Genomic DNA, 22,588 nt, shown 5'->3' with positions numbered 1-22,588 from the left:
TAATATGATGTAATCATATCACAAATATTGACATTAAATGACCTTTGGTTTGTAATGAGAAGAATCTGGATTGTCTTCTCCAATTTTTTGAAATGAGAAAAAAAATTTTTTTGATCAAGTTTCATTCAAGTTAACCTCACGTGTGGAATTACTTTGATGGTACATCATTCAGTGATAAGAAAATGAAGCTTCAAAATTGATTCATGAACCATTTGCTTCATTTGTTGTATGTTTCGACACCTGGAGACACTCTCTCTTCAACATTGGGCTGAAAGTACACAAACTTGGCATCTTTTAAATACCTTTCTTTAAAACAACAGTGCCTTTCAGGAGTCAAAAAATACAACAAATGGTTTATGAAGCGAATTTGAAGATTTTTTTTCTCTCTCCACCACTAACATGTACATTATCATAAGCAATTGGAGGATTTCCAGTTGGATACACTGTGGTCATCTACGACCTTTAAATAACAAATATTATGCTCGCCGTCACATCTGTTGTTGCATCACCAGAGCGCAACTCGCGCTGGCAAAACTCTGTGATGTGGTCTAGTAAAAGTAAATCCTCACAAATTTGACAGAGCTGACCTTTGTGAGGGGATGGAAAGAACTGTCATTGCCCTTTATACATTCGCGGACTTGGCTTATTATACGGCACACTTTCATTTAACAAGGTCAAATAATGCCCAAGATAATAGAAGCAATTAACAGAATTATAAAACCAAAGTCCATCCTTTTACTTCTTTGTAACTTTTCACTGCTGTGCAATGGTGGGGGTCAAGAGGGGGGCATTTTATGCATGTTCATCTTATTCTCTTAAATGAGATATATTGAGCTCATCACAAGTCTTTTAATTGTAATTCACTTTATGCATGCAACATCTTCACATTTATTGTTTAGTGGAGTGCTAACTATTGGTCTCTTGAATAACGTTAGTGATAACAATGACATCATCAAACTCTTAAAAGCAAGTCTGTTGGAGTTGCGTCAAGTGTTGCCTTTGTGGAAAACCTAATTTTCCTTCTGGAAATTGAAATGTAGTTTACATGACTGCTCTTCTTAAAAAGTTTGCGTAATTTGAATTACGGGTATCAAAGCTAACGGAAATAAAATAAAAAGCAGGCAGTTTGGTTATAGGATTTGTTCATATTAGTTTCAAGTCAACCTCCTGTCAAACATTAAATTTTCACTGCTAATGGTAAGGCGTTAATCACTGTTGAACACTTTGTGTTGAGTCTGCTTTGGGGTCCTAAATTCAATTTGACGGTATCATAATCGTTACACTTTTATTATGCTAGTTGAGATCACTCTGGTTTGGCTGTTCTCAACTCAACTTTATTTATAATAACCATTGGTGTACGTGGAGTAAAAAAAACAAAAAAAACAAAGAGCTTTTGTTACCATGACAACAAAGGGCGTCACTTGGGAGTGGTTACTCACTGAGTGCGAACTGCATTCCAGTAGGCACTTGTGCTCTGGACGCATGTTTTATGCAATCCATGTTGATGACTGTATTGGTTAGATTCATTGTCAAAAATGCATTTGTACAAATAAAAACCCAACCCTAAAACAACCAATGCACCTGTTTACATCTGTATAAATCTTACCCACGTGGATTAATGAGATGACATACCTGTGTCCGTTCCAGTCCAGCTACCGTATAAATGTCTTTCAACTAGAAATTTCACTTCACTATCAGTGCCCACATAAGGTGCTATCAACGGTGATACTGAAATTGTGTGCGTGTGTGTGTCTGTGTGTGTGTGTTCGTGCTCGTGCATTAGCTGTTCCACTATCCCCCTGAAACCTCATCTCTACCTGTTAAGAATTTTAAGCAGCTTCTTCTTCTCACCCTCCCACACCTCACACTACACTCTCCAAAATCTCTCAACGATGATTCCCATGTAGGTAAATAAAGAATTGTTGTTTTTTTTTACTTCAGAATTGAAACCTCATGCCAGCTTGCTAATAAATGTAACAGCAATAACCACTGTATGTTGTCCAGTGGAATGTCAGACATGTTGCCCGTTGATCAGTTTTCTCCACCACTGATCTTGTTTAGGGTGACAGACAGATCAGGAGCCTATATTAGCCCAAGGCGATGTGATTCGCAGCTCTTTACGAGTCAAGTGAATCACATGTCGAGTTTGCTGAATGGGAATGAGAATTCACGCTGCCTGCAGAGAAGTCAGGTAAGGCAACTGCTACACTTTGAAAGGTGTCTCATTTAAAAAAAAAAAAAAAACATTTCTGCTGAAGTAATAATGTATCAAAATAAGTATAATGGAACTTCTAAGGTAATGTACAAAAAAAAAAAAAGTCTGTCCAGGACACCTTAAGGCACCTTCTTAAAACGTCATTATTAAACTCTAAAAGTCTTGCTTGTGTAAATTTACTTTCCAAGAACAGTCACATTTCTGAGTCCCTCATTGAGTTATGCTCTAATCTCCTTTTATTCTTCCTGGCAGACCCTTTCAGTTTGTCTGATGAATTAAGTCTGACCCATAAGGCTAATTACTTGAAGCCTCCACCACAACCCCCATTTCAGCATTTCCTTACTCTCTGTAGTCTTGCACTTTGCTCATCGCTAACTTTCTGAGACACTTTTTGCAGAGTCCCACTTTACTTGCACCACATTAATTCCAAAGCTTCTCCTTTCTTTGTAGTTTTATTCTTTGCCTTTTTTCCTTTTTTTTATTAGTGTTTCGAGCTACCCTTCTCCAGGAAATAGGCGGTATTTATCATTATCTGTGATCTGCTCCTTTACTTACTCTAAACTAAATGCCACTATCTCATCATCTTGTCCCGATTCTCTCTCACTCTACTCTTCACTTCTCATCCTCTTGCCTTCACACTGTCACTAGCACAACAGGATATATTGACTGTGTGTCCGTGTGTGTGCATCTATCCAGCTATCTGCGCTCTTGTCTGCCCGGTATCACCATGGCGACGGATTCTGCTGCTATCTGTCCCTTGCTTAGTGTATCTTGGCAGCAGTCGGGCCCCTGTGTCGACGCGTCCCAATTCATAGGCCACCTGGCAAAGACGTCAGGGCTCCATGCTGGACCCGCCAGCTCACATATGGAGGCTGCATATGGGTCTCATCTTTAAGAGATGGTTGGCCTAGAGGAGCCGAAGCCCCTCCAGTCAAACACAAATTTAGTTCACAGAAGGCTGGAAACGTCCGAGGGGTACTGACTGACGGTGAAACTCAAGTTTTGATTAAATAACTCTTCTACGTATCATGAATATCTATCGTCCATAAAAACAAAAGAAAACACAGTACTAACAGTTATATTAGAAAGTGGTGGTAAAATCATAGGACAGTAATTCCTTGGATGAAAATCTTATGGAACTCTCAATTCAACAAACTGGCGGAAAACGTGGCTTATTCCTTGTTGAGTTAGATAATAATAAACATTTTGTAAGACTGACAAAGAAAGGGTGACTTTTTTGTGAATGCAATTGGGTTTTGGAAATATGTCAACAAATACATTTCTCCAAAGATTAGTCATACCATAAAGATTGAGGGTAAGATTATTATGACTTGTTTTGTATACAAAGATGCAGAAATGTGCAATATTGTTGGTCTTTTTATTCTCTTGGGGAAATTTCAGATTTATAATGCCACGTTTTAAGGTATTTTCATGGAGATTGATTGTTTCATTGAGTCTTCCAAACTTGCAGGCAACAAGAAATTGAATTTTTTTTTGACACTCTCATTTTTTTCTTTTGAAGTCTGTTAATGATTTGTCTACACTATGTAAATGTGTAATTTTTGTTGACGATGATGCAATACAGAACTGGAATTAATCTAATTTCGTTTTTCTCTTCTCATTTATTGTTATATGGACAAAAAAATTGTTACTGAATTAAACTTTACATGTCATGTCAATTTTTTTGAAAAAAATTATAAAACAAAGCAATTTCTCCAACCAAGCCCGACATTTGAAAGTTGCATAAAGGTCAAGTGAAGGTTTCCACCTTGTCACCTTTGGCCGACCTGCTGAAGTCGCTGACACCAGTCTGCAAGCGGCGAGACAGACAGCGAACGCCCCCGTGAACCCCTCATCTCCCCTGCGTTCTCCAGCATGGTGGTGTCGTCTGTCTGTAGTCCATTTCCTAGTTGAACAGCAAGGCGGTAACCTCGACCCTCTCCACAAATAAACATCACTACCCACAACCCCCTGCGACGCCTCAACTTCCAGAACTGGCTTCGTTAGGCTCCGGGAGTGTTTCTCATTTAAACAAACAGTGCCGAAGATGGCGGAGAGTTAATGGTGTAAAGACGAAATTATCGATCCGTTAGAGAGACACGTCCATAAGGTAAGTCCTCCCAATGTATTTTTTGACATTCAGACACATATTTCAGCAGACTTTGCATTTGGTAAGCGAGGTGATATTGCACGGAAATGCTGTCCGCTTAGTTGTGTTCCCTGCGGCAGTGCACGCAAATTAGTATCGGTGCGGTACGCAGGGCACAGTGTACGCTCTTCGAAATGACACTGAACATTTCATCTCCTACTTTGCAGTCGGGACGATTAAACCTTTTGCATATTTATTTCGGCAAGTGAACTTTACACGAGCTGCCTAGTTTACACACGCACGCAGTTGGTGGCAAGTGTTTCTGCAGAACGTGTCTCGAAGTTAATGTTTTAAAAGCAAAACACGCACGCGACCAGCGTACGGTGAGACGTGTACGTTTGACCGCGTTTGACAGCGGCGATCGGCTGGCAGCTTGCTAGACAGTCTGTTCACGCCGCACGGTAGAGACTTGAGGGAGCGAAAGGTTTGCTGATCTGATGAGTGAACGCGCACGATCGCGCGTATCGTACACTGCGTTTTGCTGTTGCAAGCGTGCGATTTGTGGAAAAGATGCTGCCAGCCTGTCTGCAAGAGACGGAGTACGGAGCAATGGAAAAAGTACTCAAAGTATGTGTGCTTGTGCGTTAAATCGAGAATACTGTGAGCGCAATTGAGAGCGTGTGCGTGTCCCTAATTTTTAATTTTTTAATTTTTTAAATGTATTTATCCCTGTTGTGTCTGCTGTACAGTATGCCATCTACTCTAGTCTACCATCCGGAACGCGTCTCGCTGTGTAAATCTGCAGGGGGCAGCACAGCGGCCGTGCAACTGCACTTCTGTAACACCGGAGCACTCTTGCTTGATACCTTAGTCTGTCTGTCAGTCAGTCTGTCTGTTAGTCAGTGTGTGCACGTAAACCCCTCAAATACTTCTCCCCGCATTGGGTGTAAACCAAAAGAAAGTCAAATTGAGGCATGTAGTAGCAGCATTGCTTGAATTTGTCCTTCTAATGCATGTGTTTGAAGGCGCTCTGTATAGTTGCGCTCAATCTTGGTTCGAGTTCTACGAATATGAATGAATACGAGCAGCAAGTTGTAACAGAAGAGAAGCATACTGTAGTTATGTGACGTGTAATGACGTCAATAAACACGATTATTATTTTATCCGAGGAAAACACGATGATCAAGTGCACCTGTTGGATGGTTGAAGTTGTGTGCGACACTTGAATGTTTATGACCTAGAAAGATTCAGCCTACTTATTGAAGGAAACTTAATGCTGCAATAATACAAGACAAAATAAACATTAGGCTCCGCAATGTTGCACGAGCAAAACGAAAGAAAGAAAGAAAGAAAGAAAGAAAGAAAGAAAGAAAGAAAGAAAGAAAGAAAGAAAGAAAGAAAGAAAGAAACAAACAAACAAACAAACAAACAAACAAACAAACAAACAAAACAGCTTAGTATCCCCATTGCAAGTAGTGACCCCCTCTTTCCTCTTGTTGATTGTTTGCAAGAATCATTCTTTTTTATATATTTTTATTAAAGACAATTGGTAGTTATTATAAGTGGACTCTATGTTATACTGTATAATTAAAATTCAACTCAATATTGTTTCTGGATCTCGTTTTAAAAACAACCATAGCTGCACACAATGTTTATAAAATAAAAACAGACACGGAAAACAAAGACAGTCAAAGCAATAAATTAATAACAATAAAACTGTTAATACAATAAAACACTAATACAATGCGGCGTCAAAAGCAAAAGAATAAAAATGTGCTTTGAGACAATGTTTAAAAACGGACAGACCAATCCAATTACAGACCAATCAATCGTGCAGTGGCCTCAATAATTGTAAATCATGTGAACAGCACACAGTTGCACTGCACATCATCTGGCATGGCTGCTTACTTCCCAAGTGAAGAAGCATGGCGACCGCAGCGCCACAATCTGACGGACCCACAGTTGTCCCTGTGGCTCAGGTCTCGGCTGGATCTTGGACAGTGATGCACGATGTTTGTGCAAATTGAGGGGGAAAATGGGGACAGAGGTTAGCAGGAGATGCTGTCGAGTGGGTCAGGCGCTGGGGGCAGGGCTGAGAAGCCGCCTGGTCCTCACCCACCACCGGCTTGGGAAGCTTGGAGGGAGGAGGGGCACAGGTGGAGCCTCTCGCTGGAATTCTACCTGGAATTCTTCCATTGTTTTCTCCTGGTCTATTGTGCGCCGTTCTCTGCTGTGGAATCAGGAAGCTTTCTGACTCGAACGCTCCACATTCTTTACTCCATTCTGGCTCGTCTCTCAACCCCCCCCCCCACTGCCCCCTCCAGCCGCAGTGTGTGTCGACCGAACTGTTGTGCTGTTGTTATTGAGGCCCCTTCTCCATGTGTCAGGATGTGTTAAACAGGAATTAATCTTCACTCCTTCACATCGATTCAGCTCTGTGGAGGAAGGGGTCTTTTATTTATTTATTTAAAAATTTTTTGGGGGGGGAGCGCACTCATTTTTGTCCTGCTCCTGTCCAGTGGTCGATTCCTCTCTGCCTCATTTAATGCCGTCATGCCTATTTGTCCTTTTTGAGAGTCATAGCATGTTTTAGGGCCATATTAACAAAACTAACCTATGCATTTCAAAGGAAAACACTGGCAAAATAGAGGATGAAACCCTCGTGAAGGTGATTGGAGCTATTTTATCAATGTTGTTAATTAATTCATTGCTTGTGTGCCATTAAAACCTATTGAATCAAACAGACTGATTGAGTCATTAATGGCTCAAAAGTGCATGCTTTCAAATGAGCTCCCCACGGGCAGTAGAGTACATTTGAAATAAATAAATAAATAAATAAATAAATAAATGTATACGTTCTCATTACTTTTGTTGATTAATGATCATTTAGCAAGGCGTGGATTATCCAGCCACCAAAGTGAGTTCCCAATGTACTCCTTTCACTTCCCCCACTGCAGAAATGAACTGTTGAGCATTCATTTTTGCAGTGCACATTTAGATAAAGCACTACGTGGATTCAGGGTAGTGGTACAATCTCAAACTCACTTTAGTTGATAATTTCATTGTGCCTCAAGCTTTGCATCAGCACACTTGTCTCGGGGGCAAACGGTATGAGCCTCACACAGTATTTGTTTTGTCTGAAGCAGTGAGTACTTTAAGACAGGAGGAGACAGCAACCGGCTTGTTTAGTAGGCACAGTGAGGCGAGGTTTACACTGCAGACAAATCCCACCCAGATGGGATTTTTTTTTCTGTCCATATTGTCAACTGTATCTATTTTTTTAATGACAATCTGAACAGTTCAACTCAATTTTTTTTTTTAGTTTCAAATCCAACCATCATATGTAGTCTTAGAAAACATATTCTCAGTATGAATGGCCAGGTCACATACATCCAACCTTGATTTCATCCAAAGTCCAAAATTTAATATATTTAATAAACCCAACTTGAAAATATTTCAAGTATGAATAATAATAATAATTTTATCCTCACACTTTATTTTCCGATTTTGAATTCCCATCTGCAGTGGTACTTAAGAAATGCGAACATCCCAAAGCTTAAAAAATGTGGAATTAAATCATACAGGAATAAGTGCAGGAATTAATTTAACCGAATAAAGGAATATTCTTTTTATGATTATTGCACATTTAAAAAATTTTGTTTGTGGGCAGGAAAATAACTCATTCATTAAAATGTGCATTGTTGACATGCAACCCGATGAGCAAAGCCTTGTGAGTGGGCACAATGCCAGGGCAACTACTGACAGCGCATTCTTGGTTACACTTTTCCTTTCTCTGGCTGGAGTGATTCAGTACAGTCCATCTCTGCTCGCTTCATTTTTGGTCTGAGACGAACGTCAAGTGGCCATCTCGATGCCTTTCTTATACGTGAATTTGTTAGTCGCTCATGGCTCCGGATTCCTGTCGTTTAGCTCTTCTCGTGGACGCTTCTTCTTCTCCTCTGTCTTTTCGCAGACACACAAAGGACTCAATTTGATTTCTCAAGTGGCGTCCTCAAGCTAAGTTTGTATCAGTACTATCGGGGGAGTCAGGCTTTCCTTTGTGTCAGTGATTATGTTCTCGTGTGTTTGCATGTAAGAGAGATGACGAATGAGAGACGATGAGGAAAGGAGGTAGAGGAGGGGGTAAACAAGAGGAGAAGAGTGGCTGTAATAAAGCAGCGACACCCACAAAAATTCCCGGCGTGCTGTAGCATCCAGCTGTTACTGGTTGCGCGAGGCTTGGTTGCCACAGCAACGCAACCCTTCGCGCCTGCTCAAGGTCGTTCATCCGGCGCCGAACTGAGCATCATGCAGCACACACTGTAGGATGCTCGCGAGAAGAGGCAATGATAAAATGACTTGCAAGTGACCAATGGAAAGACGGCACTTGAGTGAAATGCTGCAAGTGAACATACACAGCATCCTCTACAGCCCCCCACTTTTTTTTTTTTTTTTTTTTTTAAACAACAAGAATTGAGGAACCCATGCACATGTGGCTCTGTCGGCTCTGCTAAAATATTTATCCTGTTAGTCGGGAAAAGACTAACCAGGATTTCCTCTCCTCCTTTCCAGGTTTGCTGTTTATCGGTAATGATCCCTACTTGTTAAAAGCAAATTAGGTTGGAATGAATCTCTGACTTTTTACACACACACAAATAAAATAAAAAAGATTAAACAAAAATGAGTTGCGCTTGAATTTGGGCTTTCACTAACAAATTGTTTTCTAATAATTGATTCCATCGTTTACTCAGATAATCACCGCCCCCCAACACACAAACTGCACAGTTGACTTTTTTTAGTACAATATTTGACAGCGCTAAGCACATAATACATTGGCTAAGGATGATGTAAATATTATTAACGCTGCACCTAGAAGTAAACATTATTTTCACATTATTTCTTTATTTCAACTGGTTGTTCATGCATCTTTTGTTCTTGTAAAAGAACCATGGACTGTTTGCATTATCCTCAAGTAGAACTCTTGTAGTCTTATGTTTTTCCTTGCTTTAAGCTAATAGACGCTTATTAAATGGGTTCCTCACAGGGAGGTGTGTGGCTTCAAGAAGGCCTGCTCTGTGTTTTTACTTATTTTCCATTGTAAAAATTCAGACCTGTAATATGCCTTTTACATGCACCCCCCCCCCCCCCCCCCCCCACACACACACACACACACACACACACACACACACAAATAAATGCACAGAGCCAAACTTGAGGTAAATGTTACCAGATGCAGCTCGGTGAGGCAGCAGCTTCAACTCTGCCTGAACCCCCGTCTATTACGTGACCACCACCTCAACTTGGTTCACCCCCGTCCTGCCTTTTTCCTCTGCTGCCACTATTGCTCTGCCCCAGCCACGCACGCACACACACGCACGCACATAATCATCTCCTTCCAGTAGATCCGCTCTTCAGTGCCAGCAACATCACTCATTTCAGCATAGCCTGATAGCCCCTCCAAGGTCCGCTACACCCACGTCGTCACCATGATTTGGAGCAGCGTGGTGGGCCAAGTGAATAGCATCTGACCGACGACCTTTTTTGCTTCTCTTCCAAAGTCACATTGTGCTGTGATATGACAGTTATGTTTATCACTCATCAAGTATATTTATATAGATACTAGAAACGTAGCAGGTTGCAACTTCCTGGGAATTTCTCAGTGACATACATGTGACTAAGGAGATTTTCACATGACGTACAGACAGGACAGTGGATTAGGCTCGTGGATGAGGACACAGCACAGTTGCTGTCTTACCTATGCAAGACTGTAAAGCTGGCTAGGTAGCATCGAGAGCTAATTTGTTCGATCAACTTTCCTTTGCCAGCACTCTACGCCACTTTCGTTCTCACATTCTCACAACAAACTGTTATTCCTGTGAGGTCTGAGACGTATAGTAAACAACAGTGACTGTCTCTTCGAAGAGACGGGGAAGGAGTAGAATATTCATATTTATTTGATGCAGAATGAGGAAAAAGATGGAGTGGTGTTCTCTGGGGTCTTTTTAACAGCCATTGTTTGGGTTTCTCATGGTGATAAATCGAATTTGGGATTACTTCTGTCCTTCCATCCTTTGTAATTGGGAAAAAAGTGGAATCTACTGTAATAAAATGTTTTGATTAGTTTTTAGAGCGAGATGGTTTATATGGTCCAGACTACAATGTGTTCAAAATGTCTGGTTAGTTTTTAAATAGAATAATCATTACAGTTTTAGATCATTGGTTTCACTGACACCAAGAGGTTGATTTATTTGTAACTTTGTACTCCAATTTCAAATAAGACCAAATAGAATGAAAATGCTCCTCAATCGGAATAAAAAGGTTGAATCCAAATGGGGCTTTGTTCGGATTCACTTGGGCGACGTATTCCTTTTGTGTGACTTGGAGAGCAAAAACATTTGCAATGGGTTTGAAGTATGAAATATGAAGACTAATTTTCTAGCAGTTTTTTTTTGCTGCTCTTGAATGCCGTGCTACTTGAGATGATACAGATGAATAAGGGGGTTTTGGATACTTGGTACATGTTCCAACAAGACTGCAAGGTCAACAAAGAGTGATGTTTTGGTTCTTAAATAATGGTGAGTGAGATAGAGAGGTCCCCTTTCAAGTGCGTGAAGGTGTTAAAATTACCTCAGCAAAATGAGTATGGTAGTTTCTAACTCTAGCCTTTTCCTGCTATGGTATAACAAGAACTTTGCCGTTTGCTGTAAAATACTTATTATGCAAGCGATGGGTTTAAAGGAAGAAAAACCTGACTTCAACCCTATTGAAAGCTTGTGGCACATCTTTAAAAAGACATGAGGGTGAATTGTGTTCTTGCTTGTTCAATAAGTGGCGTGTTGATAGCGAAGACTATGGTACTTTAATCCAAAAATATAAATATTTCTTTGATTGTCAACACGTTAACATTTTTTGGTGCAATGCCTTTCTTTTTTAATTTGATTTCTTTTCTAAATGTGCTTCAGGAGGTCCCTTGTCTCAACAGCAATTAGACTGTTTAATGCATCAATTGAGGGCAGTGGCTCATGACTGGGGCCCTATTTATTTACTTTTATCATTTGGACTCAATGTTTTATTACCAGGCTGCCTCTCTTTTATACAGTAGCTATCCATTTGTTTATGTGGTTGTGCATAGGTATGTACAGAGCCATGTGAGATGCCAGAATTCTCTCAGCGGTCATAGTTTTTATTTATTTGATTGCCCAACCTAACGTAATAGTAAATAATTAAAGCAGTCACTGCCTCCCTAACCCACGGAGGCTTGTAATATCCACATTCGTCCACACCAATAAGGAGAAAACAAAGGGGGTGTGCAGGCAGACTGAAGGTTGAAGAAAAAAAAAGGTCTTAATGGAAGGTAAAGTGAGTAAACATCAATCCGAAAGAGACAGAGGAGAGAAAACTGAGCAGCGGGGCAGAGCAAAAAAGAAAACAAGCCATTAATTATTTACTTGCGGGTTGACCTTTAGCTCTGGCCACTTGTGTTAAGCAGAGAACAGTGTTGCGTTGAGTATTGTCACGTTAGGAGACTGTCACATGATCTTACTGAGTGAGTCACATTCTCATCCAGAGCCAACCTATTAAAAAAGGATTACTTTATTATTCAAATAAAAACTTTAAGACCCCATAAAGTCATTTTTGTGATGTGCGTCCAAAAGCATTGTTCTAAAATGCATCATCTTATCCACTTGAACACAACCTCAGTGGTGTCTTACAAGTCGACCGCCGTCGATTGCTTTGGAGGTTTTTTTTTTTTACCTCATTGGTGGCATCCACACTGAGGAGGGAGGGCAGGGCGTAAGAGAGCGCACATAGCTTCAGAGTACCATCTTCTTCACTGCCAATTTGCTATCACACCTTCTCTTTGACTTTGTAAGAATAAAGCCTGATCTCATCGGACTGTATAGCGCACAAATGGAGGGGGAGGTGACAAAGTCACTGCAGTGTGTGCGTACTGTGTCTGTGTTAAGATCATTCACGGCAAGTAAAAGACTCAGAACGTTTATTGGATTTAAAAGGCAGACTTTCTTTACTGGGAATAATCTCAGTTTAGATGGAAGGCTTTTTTGAAACTCAAAGATGAACAGGAGGACTTGCGCAGGAAAATAACATAGATAAAGGTAAGACAATGACATTTTTTAAATTTGACCTACAGTCAAGATATATGTCCCAAACATGCCCACAATTGGGAAAACTTTCAGCCTTTTGCGCGATGCCATAGTCTCGAGTTGGTTCTCAGTGTGCTCTGATTTTTCTGTTTGTTTATTTTTAAATCCACCTCCATCATGACACTGCCTGACCTCGCAACTGGGTTGACCAGTTTGTGGTCTGTATATGTGTGGCCTTAAATCACAAAATGTCATTTTTGCAAGTGTGAAAGCTTGCATTGATGAAGCTGTCATCTTTGAAATTGTGCCAAAATGTGGCATGTTTCTTAAAAAAAAAACTGAAAGAGTTTATTTCTCAACTCCTTTGAGGATGGCTGCTGATTTAGCAGTTTGGTCTTTGCACATTTTCCTGAGTTGAATTGGCGTGTGACAACCTCAAAGTGAGCAGGTACTTGAGAAATGAGTGAGGACTATTGCTATTCACCAAACAAGCCACTTTAAATTGAAAAGTAGTGGAACTTAATCTTTACTACTGTAAAAAGATTTCATCGTCGTCCAAAACGGTTTAATATGTAGAAATCCACTTCCTGAATACACTAGTGACAACATATTCTGACATCATACGTATGCAGACAAGCTGTTGCCGCTAACCATGCATTCAAATGTTAGTCCCAATTGCCGATCCATGACAACAGCAAAGGCAAAAAAGCAATCTGAAAATCAAGCTGACAACAAAAAACTGTCTGAGGAGGATGGGTGAAAAGGCCAAAGGTTCTGGTTCCAGGGGGCCATACTGTACATCAGGGGTCTTCAATACTGGTCCTTAGGCTTCAGTGTTATATGTTTACCTGCTGTAACACATCTAATTGAAATGATCAGCAAGGTATTCAGAAACAAAATAATGATTTTGGTCATTTGAATCAAGTATGTTGAAGTGGGGAGACATACAAAACATGCAGGACACGGGACCCCGTGGACCAGGATTGACAACCCGTCCTCGACATTGTTCTAGCTCTAACGGACTATCCATTTACAGTGTAGACAGTAAACTGGACCAATCAACATATGGTAGCTTACAGAAACTGGCCGACGTTTTTCCCTTGAATGGGTACCCCATTGGTCCAGTGGCAGTTCACTGAGCCACTTAGGATATAGTACAGTCCGTTACCCCGCTGCTAGTTTCATAGTCTTGAAGCGATAAGAATGTGTAACAATCGTGAGTGGAAAAAAATCTTATCCGAAATACTTCGAAATGTGCAGAAATCACAAATATGTTTGTCAGAGGAGATGCTTTAGCCTCCATTACTGTAACAACAGCAAGTTGAACAGCTGAATGGTTAATAGAGCAGCAGGCAAATGAAGAGCAGACACAGACATTGCAGGCTTTCAAAAGTACAGGACAGACTGACCGGCAAAATGTAACTGCCGCTAAGCAGATTGTAACATTTGGATAATAGAGGGCGCCACTTTGAGTTAATGGAAGTAATGTTATCTAATGTTCACTAAATGTTTGTTAAAAAAAAAAAAAAAGTTTGTAAAACATAAATAAATCACTGTTGTGCTCTGCTAATGATGAGAGGCCTGGACTGTGTTTTTTTTTTTTTTTTTTGTCCCAACCCAGCCGAGTCCCAGTGACATTCATTCATCCTATCTTCATTCCACCTCATTCCCTTAGCGCAAGCATAAAAGGGGTCACTTGACTTGAAGTCGGAAGGACCGATGCCTGAGCGCTAGCTGTGTCATAATCGTTATCGTCATTACCTAAAATGTGTTCAATAAAATGGAGGACGTAGCTCAACTTTATGACTTAAAAAAAAAAAAAAGAATATTGCTTGCAAGGTGTCTATGTCAAATGCAAGCTATAATTTACGTCGACATCACATTATCGTCCTCAACTGAGGTCTTGTTGGACATTTAGCAGCAACCGCTTTTGTTTTGAAATATTTTCAAGCAGTCTTTATATAACATTCTTGAAGACCTCTTGTATTATTTTGGTTACTTTGGCAAATCATGACATGCATGTTGAAGGGTCACATAAAATGATGTTGCTGGGTCAGGTCTGGCCCCCGGGCCTTGAGTTTGACACCTGCGTTATAGCCATTGTTGGTGATCCAGCTTCCACATGGCAATGACATATTTTAGTCATTGAAAGCTGGTCTGCCACCAACACAAATTTGAATCTGTTCAGTTCTGTTCTGACCAGGGGGTGACTGCTCCCCTTTGAGCATTTGTCGTGACAGACTTCATTTGCACAAAGAAGAGAAATACAGCCTGTGGAGTTAAGAGGGAGGGCAGCTTGTTGCGATGAGATTGTGGTCCCATGACAAACAATGTGTGCTGTTTGTTTTTGGTGCAGAGAGTTTCTATTTACCCACAAAACAAACAGGATAAGGTCCCGGAGAAAGGTTAAGGACGTGTTTTAGGGGAAGATTACATTTCACTGATGGGATAGCTTTGTGGTTGTAGTGTCACAAGGGGATTTGAGTGAGCAGTAGAATGCACAGGGCACTTGAGATTGTTGCATCACAAGTGCTCAGTGTGTAACTTTAAACCTCGATGGGCCTCTTGCCCAAGGAAATAAGAGGTAACTTTCCTGTCATAAAATGATGTTAACTATCTTTATTTTTGTATATATAGATATAAAATTCGCTCTATAAGATGCACTTACATTATGCTGCCCCCCACTTTTGTACATAGCATGATGTTGGCCCATAGAGTGACAAAGGTGGCACTAGTTTTTGAAATGTGGGAGGAAGCAGGTGTAACTTGAGAAAACACTGTGCTGCCTTGGGAGATGTAATTTGTCATGCATGCAAACTGATACTTCTGATCATCTGATAATCAGCAAACAGACTTCTCCCTTTAGTCTCAACACGTGTTGGACATTGATCACACGTCACAGAGCTCCCCCGCCCCTCCCTTTTCGCTCTGTGTGAAGGAAGCAGACAGTTGTACAGTTGATGGCAGAAATGAACAACAGGGGAGCATAGTCCATGTCTGTGCCTGTTAATTAATCAAACATATGCACAATGATGTGGTGGAGAGGCTATTGAAAATTCACACACACACACACCAAGTCTCTTTAAAGGCCCAAAGCATTTCCACTCGACAGCAGCCATGCTGACTCTCTGCTCGCTTACTTTGCAGAGTTGCCCCTCCCCTCTCTGATGCTGTGATCAAACTGCAGCCTCTCCCCCTTCGGAGACGCACATGCTCCGTTTGTATGCCCACACACATGCACACACATGCACACACATGCATACATACACATGCACACACATGCACACACATGGACACATGCACCCGCTGCTGACCACGCTGGTATTAAGCAGGGTGAGCCACCGTAGTTGCTTGGTGAGAATAGTAATTTTTCCGTAATCATCCCAAATACATAATTCAATAGGTGAACAAAACAATTGAGTCGGAGTCTCAATATTGTTAGTAGATCTTCTCTGCGAGGGTCAAAGTTGTCTACACAGCCGTAGCCTCAATCTGATTGGCTGCGGAAAGGTGAAATTAAAACCATGGTAAACTTTTGACCTCACTAGGAGCAAGCTGAGGAACGCCCATCGCTTTAGCGAGCGCTCCTTCCCTCCCATTGCCTTCCTTTGCTCCTCCCTATGCCACTATTCATATCCAGTTATTCCACCATTTACGCAGCTTTTTTGCTTCCTTGCAGTCCAAAGCATCGCTACTTCACTCCCCCCCACACACCACCGCCATGCTCCAGCTGTATTTCGCTGTTTCTTTATCCCCAATGAATTTGCCTTGCTGCATATAGTCTGCTGAGGATGGAGGGAGGGAGCACTGAGCAGGAAAAGGCTGAGGGGGAGGGTGTAGAGAGGGAGGAGACAGGCAGAGAGGGGGATGGGAGTAGAGACTGAGGGAGCAAAGCAGCAGAGGAAGCGATGGGGAGAGAAGAGCAGGAAGGAATGTTCTTGAACGTGTGCCATACTCTCTCCCCCTTTCTCTCCCTCCCTCCCTCTCTCACTCTCTCTCTCTCTCCCTCCCTCTACCCCTCTCTCAGGCACCCACTGCTCCACAGTAAAGAAAATCTGAAGAGGAGCGAATGTATAAATAGAGCCTGCAACCGGCGCTTTGACGGCTGAGCAGTGGGGCGGGAAGAGCCCATTCTTTCTGCTGATCGTTTCTCTCATTACACATCAAACGCCGTGGATGGGGGTCTGCTTTGTGTGCATGATATCTTGAGAAGCTCTTTGCTTTATGTGCAAACGCTCTATTAAAGAAGCCCCTCTTGTCTTCTTGTTCTCTACATGCACATTTGTCAAAATAGCGGGCATCATTGTTTTGAATTTGGAAATAAATGCAGCGATGAGGGGACGAGAACTAGTCGACTGGGATGAAGAGGGTGCTGGAGGGTGAGACAGTGGGTTAAGAGGTGAGCCAGTGGATGTTACTGAGTTAAGCAGACTGAGCTAGTGGGATGGGGGGAGGGGGTTACAGTGGAGGCTGAGACACCTGCTTGAGCGCATGAGAGCTGAGCAGCGCTGCTCCGCTGCCTCCCACCACACACCCGGGGCGCCATATGGCCTCGTAATGTATGGAGTGCTCGACAATTTTGGAGGACTGTCTCGTCCCTCGCTGCCGTCCTCTTCCTCCCACCTCACTCCTCTGGACTCGGCCAGCTAATTACTTCAACCAGGAAAGCGCCGATTAGATCCATACAGGCACTCACTCCCATTAGGTGAGGGCCGTGCAGTGCACTCTCTAATGGCCTTCTCCTGCTCTATTTTTTTTTATATTTTAAACAACCATGGAATTGATGATTTACTCTGTAGTGGAGTCTGAGTTCGCAACCAGTGCGGCAAGGTAGCACGTGCAACATGATTTCTGAGCAGGAAGTGTTTAGTATGTGTATGCATCCTGGAGTGGTGACTGACACACGAGGGTGTGTGGGGGGGGGGGGGTCGTTCACATGTTGCCATGCAGTTTCCCCGCCTGGTTGCCATGTGCTTTTCGTCTGTAGGAGTGATGGATAGCAGGCAGGCAGGTAATGTGATTTAGATGTGCCACTAAGAGTGTGTGTGTGCGTGCGTGGAGCCGTATCTGTGTGTGTTCCGGAGCATCTTCTTGTATTTCTCCCCCCCCTCTCTTCTGCAATCACTCCCACCATACATCACCCCTTTTTTCCTAGAGACTGCTTTTTAGCTCGTTTAGCAACTAAGAGGAACAAAACAAGAGGTTCTTGTGTTTATTTGGTGAATTTGCCAAAAGAAAGAGTGAAGAAGTAACAAGTACTGTAGACATATAGTTTTGTGGTTTCTCGCAAAAACCGCACCAATGGGGTATTGTGGACCCATGTCAAATTCCCACTCAAATGTCTGGCGGATTTTTTTCCCTTTCACGCTCTCAGAAATACGATCGATGAAAAATAGTGTTCCTTTCCCCGCACACCTTGAGTAGTCCTTCACTTTAAATTTTGACACACTGTTCCCTGACCGTAATGACTCTGGCTGTATCAATACCAATATTGGGTATCAGCGCGTGTAAAAATTTAGTAAGCTAGTAGAATTTTTTTTATTGGTATCTAGCAACTAAGCAGGATGGTGTGATTCTGGCAGTTGCCTTTGTTTGCTCGATGGTAGCGGAGGAGAGAATGAAGATGATGACAATATTTTAAAGACAACATGGGTACTCCTGGGGCTGGTGTCTTTCGGGGTGAGCCGAAGGTGGCGGCCGAGAACATGAGCTGAGCAGTCTTTATCTTATCAGGCTCGTTTCCCCGAGCTCTGCGTACTGTCTTTAGAAAGCTTCATTTCCGCCTTGAGGCGTCCTCACGTGGCGTAATGAGCCGCTCCAGGAAGACTTGCTGTTGTTGTTGAGAACATGCACTTTGATGCCTGGCAAGTGTGATTCAAATGTGAGATTAAAGTTCAGCTAAGGGTTTTAACATAATCACTTTTGGCAGCCCTCGTTTAGTGTACTACTGTGCTGTTGACTTTTTTCAAAGTATCAGACTGCTGAGGTTTGTCACATTCTGTTTTAATGTATGCAGTTGTTCATAAGTTGAGACATTTCAGGTCAAATAAAAGGAGACGCAGCAGATGTGTTGCAAAATTACGTTACTGCTTTTCACTCGCCAGAAATGGGAAGTCAACCAGAAGTCTGCCTCACACAAACCACTCCGTCCCGAACACACCCCTCAACTATTGGTTCCATGGGGGCTGTTGTCACCACAGTAGGTCGTCCAATACTGTAACTTACCTTTAGAGCAAAGTCGAAGTGCATACGTAGATAGAAGAGAAGGAGGAGGAGGAAGAAGGAGAAAGTATTGTTGGTAACAGGCAGAGTTGTCATCAGAGAGCTCATCGCTGGGGATTTCTTAACTTTGATGGATTCCTTGAAGAGTGCGGAGTTCAGGTGAGGCTGCTGAGGTGGCATTGTAGAAGATTTGCTTATTGTCACTCATCTTCTTCTTGTCAATTACGTAAGCCTAAAGTAAATAGTCGTAGCGTGTATATGGTCAAAGATCCATTTCAACCGGGCTGGCAGTGAAGTTAATTGCAGGTCGCAAGATATCCAACTGGTCTTCTTCTCATCAGGGATGAGTTTTGGAAAAGCGTGTTTGGAGCAATGTTTTCATCTCCCAAAGTCCAATTGTGTATTTTTCAGTGACCCTCTAAAGCAAATGTGTATTACCTTTACTTAGCGAGCCTTTTTTTTTTTTAGGTTGACGCTGATAAGGGTGGTCCTGCTCCCCCTCCAACCACCACTAGTCGTGTTTATTGTTTCTTTATCTTGGTGTGCCGTTTTTTTTTTTAGTTTTTCGTAGAACTGCACTCATCCTCTCGGTTTAAGTGCTTGTTGTGTTTTGCGTCCCTCGAAAGAAGCCATAAAGGCATTTTATTTGGTTCATTTTCTGAGTCCACTATTTGATATGAACTGGTAAATGTTAGCATTGCAACTTTGGTTTCCTTTACCTTCTTGGAACGAGTGAGTCATGCAAGCACCTATTTCCTGTTTTGAAAATGCAAATGTGGGTGATGTCGGCCCACAGCAGAGGCACACTAACTGCCTGGATGAGATTCACAGTTCAGCAAGTCATGCGCTTTGCTTCTACTCTTTCTCCTCGACCCTCATTTGGAAGTGTGAGGTTGTGCGCTGTGATTGCAGTAATTGGTCTCTAAAGATGGAAAGTTGTCACTCAACTTGAGAGCCCGTTGTTTGTAATGATTGCTCCTCAGTGTTACATTTTTAACTTCAACAAGCACAATTTTAAAGCTTAGTTTAGCGGAGCTCCTCCTCTTTGCTACCTACGAGGTTACCCGTACACATAAGCTAGGAGTTAGTGTTTGTGTTTTTTTTTGTTTTTTTGTCGGATTTGTTTAAGCGCAGGCAAAGAGCCAAAATGTGGCTCAGTTCCTGTTTTACTCCAGTGTCATCGCTCGATTTGTTGGCTCTAAGCATGCACAATACATTGTCCCTGAGTACACGCAGATTTGTACACATCTGGGTGTGCTGTGTTGTATTGTATCAGGAAACACCCTAAAACGCAAGTTTTGCTTTTTTTCTTGCTCATCTCAGAGGATAGACTGTAAATCAATGAGACATGTTGTGTTGAAATACACTGAACAGCAATCTTGAGATATTTGCTCAGATTAAAAAAAACTAACAAATAAGATTGAATTTACGTTTGGTTAAATGATTTTAGAACAGTGGTTCTTAACCTGGGCTTGATCGAACCTTCGGGGTTCGGTGACTCCACTGCGGAGGTCCGAACACACCTGATTTATTGTGTAAATTCGTGATGACGTGTATCTCGCAAAGGCAACAGCAGAATTCACACTGATTTGCAGTTATGCAATTTGTTGTGAGTTCATGCATTGTGTTGTTTTTGTTCACGATCATGCACGGCTCATTTTGTGCACCAGTCAAAAACATGTATATCTTGAATTTGAAAAATTCTTTCTTTTTTTTTTAACTAAAGCGAGGTCCGGTGAATGCGCATATGAAACTGGTGGGGTTCGGTACCTCCAACAAGGTTAAGAACCACTGTTTTAGAAGAAAATAATGTTTTAATGTGGATTTTTTTTTTAACTGCGCACGCCATGTGTTTCACTCAATTATAATTAATAGTGTTGTAAATATCAGTTTATGATGTACTCACAGAACTGATTAAGTTCATAACTTGAGGCTCCGCTGTATGATTTTTTTTTGTGTTGTTTTGATTTAACATAGGTAGGAAGCACATGGCCAAATTGCACGTCCTCCTGTATGTATATTTTTCATTGAAGTCTAATCAGGAATCCCCATAATTTAGATAAAGTAGCTCATTTAAAAAAGAGAGAGAGACATACAAGGTTATTAGAAAGGGCGACATCTGTTCTTTAACTAAAAATCAGCATTTTATTCCTCCTGTTACTCGTGTAATGTTCAGAGTTTAGCTAAAGGCACTTAACAGTGATTAGACCGCCTCTATAAAGTCTGGCCATATCTCCCATCTTTGTCAACAAAAGGTGATTAAAGATCTCAAGTGAATCTTGGGAGCATCACCCATTTATAACTTTAGTTTGTTGCACTGTAGATGTTTCAAGTGAAATTTAATCAGGTTTGATTAAGGGCTTTACATGGATTTGAATTTAATAAGAGGATTCAATATAGGATTAAGATTCAATCAAAAGCTAGCGTGGCCTTTTCCCTCGCTCGGCGGACTGCAGGTTTGCGATGCTAAATACAGCTTGATGACTTTTGCAGAGATGAAAGTTAACTAATAAACTCGTCAAGCTTTACTTCTAAGGCCGTCTTATGACTTTATAACTTCACTTACTTGATAATGTCACATTCACATTGCATGATTTTTACTCCACACTCGTCTTTGCTGACTTGGTCTGTTCTCATCCTGTCCTCATTCTCCACTCCAATCAAATTTGCCTCATAACTGAGGCGACATTTGCCATTGTTGTTTGTTCCGTATAACGGAACTGTATTGTGGTTTTAGCAGAAGTTGTGGAAAAATTGAAAGTAAAAAATTAAAATCAAATCAAATACAAATGAGCACTTGGATGAGAGTAGTGGTGGGTAAACGGCATTAAGAAACATGAGTGGACATAACATGGACTTTTTTTTTTTTACTTTTTTTATTTGGGCAATTCAAGACTGTATTACATAATGTCACCTCAAATTGGCGCCGTGGTAAATCAGCTATTCTGAACATTGGCATTGGGACGCAATCCTCCATTGACGTTCATCCAATTATTGGCTTCTCCATCAACATCCCCAGTAAACTTTAAACGAGCTGCATCTTTATTGCATCTTTAAACCGCTTTTACAAGAGGAAGATGCTGTTAGGTAAGGTATTTATTGCTCAAGCGTTTGTTGAAATGCAAGCACGTAGTAGACATTCATACAGCAAAGTGCCGCTAATCGAGGACCATGTCGACAAATGGGCATACTCATCATAATGTGTTGCATCCTTTTTATCTTCCATTTTCATGGCTTTTTCCAAATTAAAACAAGGAGCGGGAGTTCCCGCTCACACGTGCCTTAAGATGACGCTGTCCAACTCCATTTGTCTCCCCTCTCAATTAAAAGGAAACACGTCGGCTGAAGGAGGGTCTTTGTTGGTGTGTTAGAGTCCATACATCACTTAAAGTGGAGCAGTCGCCTCCCCACTCCTTCAAACACACACACAGTCCCCATCTGCTCCTAATCATGAGTGCAGCCAGCGGTCAGGTCGCTGACGGTCAATAGCACACGAAACACATGCACACATGTAAACACACACTGTGCGGACCAGTCAGGCACACACTCTTGGTGTGCTGGCCTGTAAACCTTTTCCTAAAATGTGACCACACGCGCACGGAGGCACAGCGACAAGGTGAACATGAGATGCTGCTGGTGTGCTTTACAGATGACAGGGAGTCATGGAAACGCCCCGCGCTCTCCATGGTTACACACTCGATTCCCCCGTGGGATCTCTCCGGTGATTGTGGAAACCGTGCACTTATGGTGCGACTAAACACACACACACGTGTGCTCTTAATCTTATCAAGATTTAAATTGACACAAATTAACCTATTAGGTTTTCTTTAGGATGACAGTGGCAGGGATTAGCCTGTAAAATCTTTTTATTTCTCTGCAGCCACAAAGCAAAATATAATATTTGTCATTTAGTAGAAAGAATATGCAGGGACTGTGTTCATTTTGTAGTACTGGAGG

At 41.7% G+C, this 22,588-nt stretch overlaps 1 protein-coding gene across 5 annotated transcripts in view; it reads left to right on the top strand.

The window, feature by feature from the left end:
- The first annotated feature begins 4,170 nt into the window (after positions 1 to 4,170).
- Positions 4,171 to 22,588, top strand: part of LOC125989099 (nuclear receptor coactivator 3) — a 35,602-nt gene continuing 17,184 nt past the window's right edge. For 2 of the 5 annotated variants that reach the window (XM_049755100.2, XM_049755095.2), the window contains exon 1: positions 4,171 to 4,325. The gene's annotated coding sequence lies outside the window, so the exon portion shown is untranslated. The other 3 variants (XM_049755097.1, XM_049755099.2, XM_049755096.2) reach the window with 3 other exon arrangements.

Source organism: Syngnathus scovelli, chromosome 2 (genome assembly GCF_024217435.2).
Source record: "Syngnathus scovelli strain Florida chromosome 2, RoL_Ssco_1.2, whole genome shotgun sequence".
NCBI classification, from domain to species: Eukaryota; Metazoa; Chordata; class Actinopteri; order Syngnathiformes; family Syngnathidae; genus Syngnathus; species Syngnathus scovelli.
This window is presented reverse-complemented; position numbering and strand designations above follow the sequence as displayed.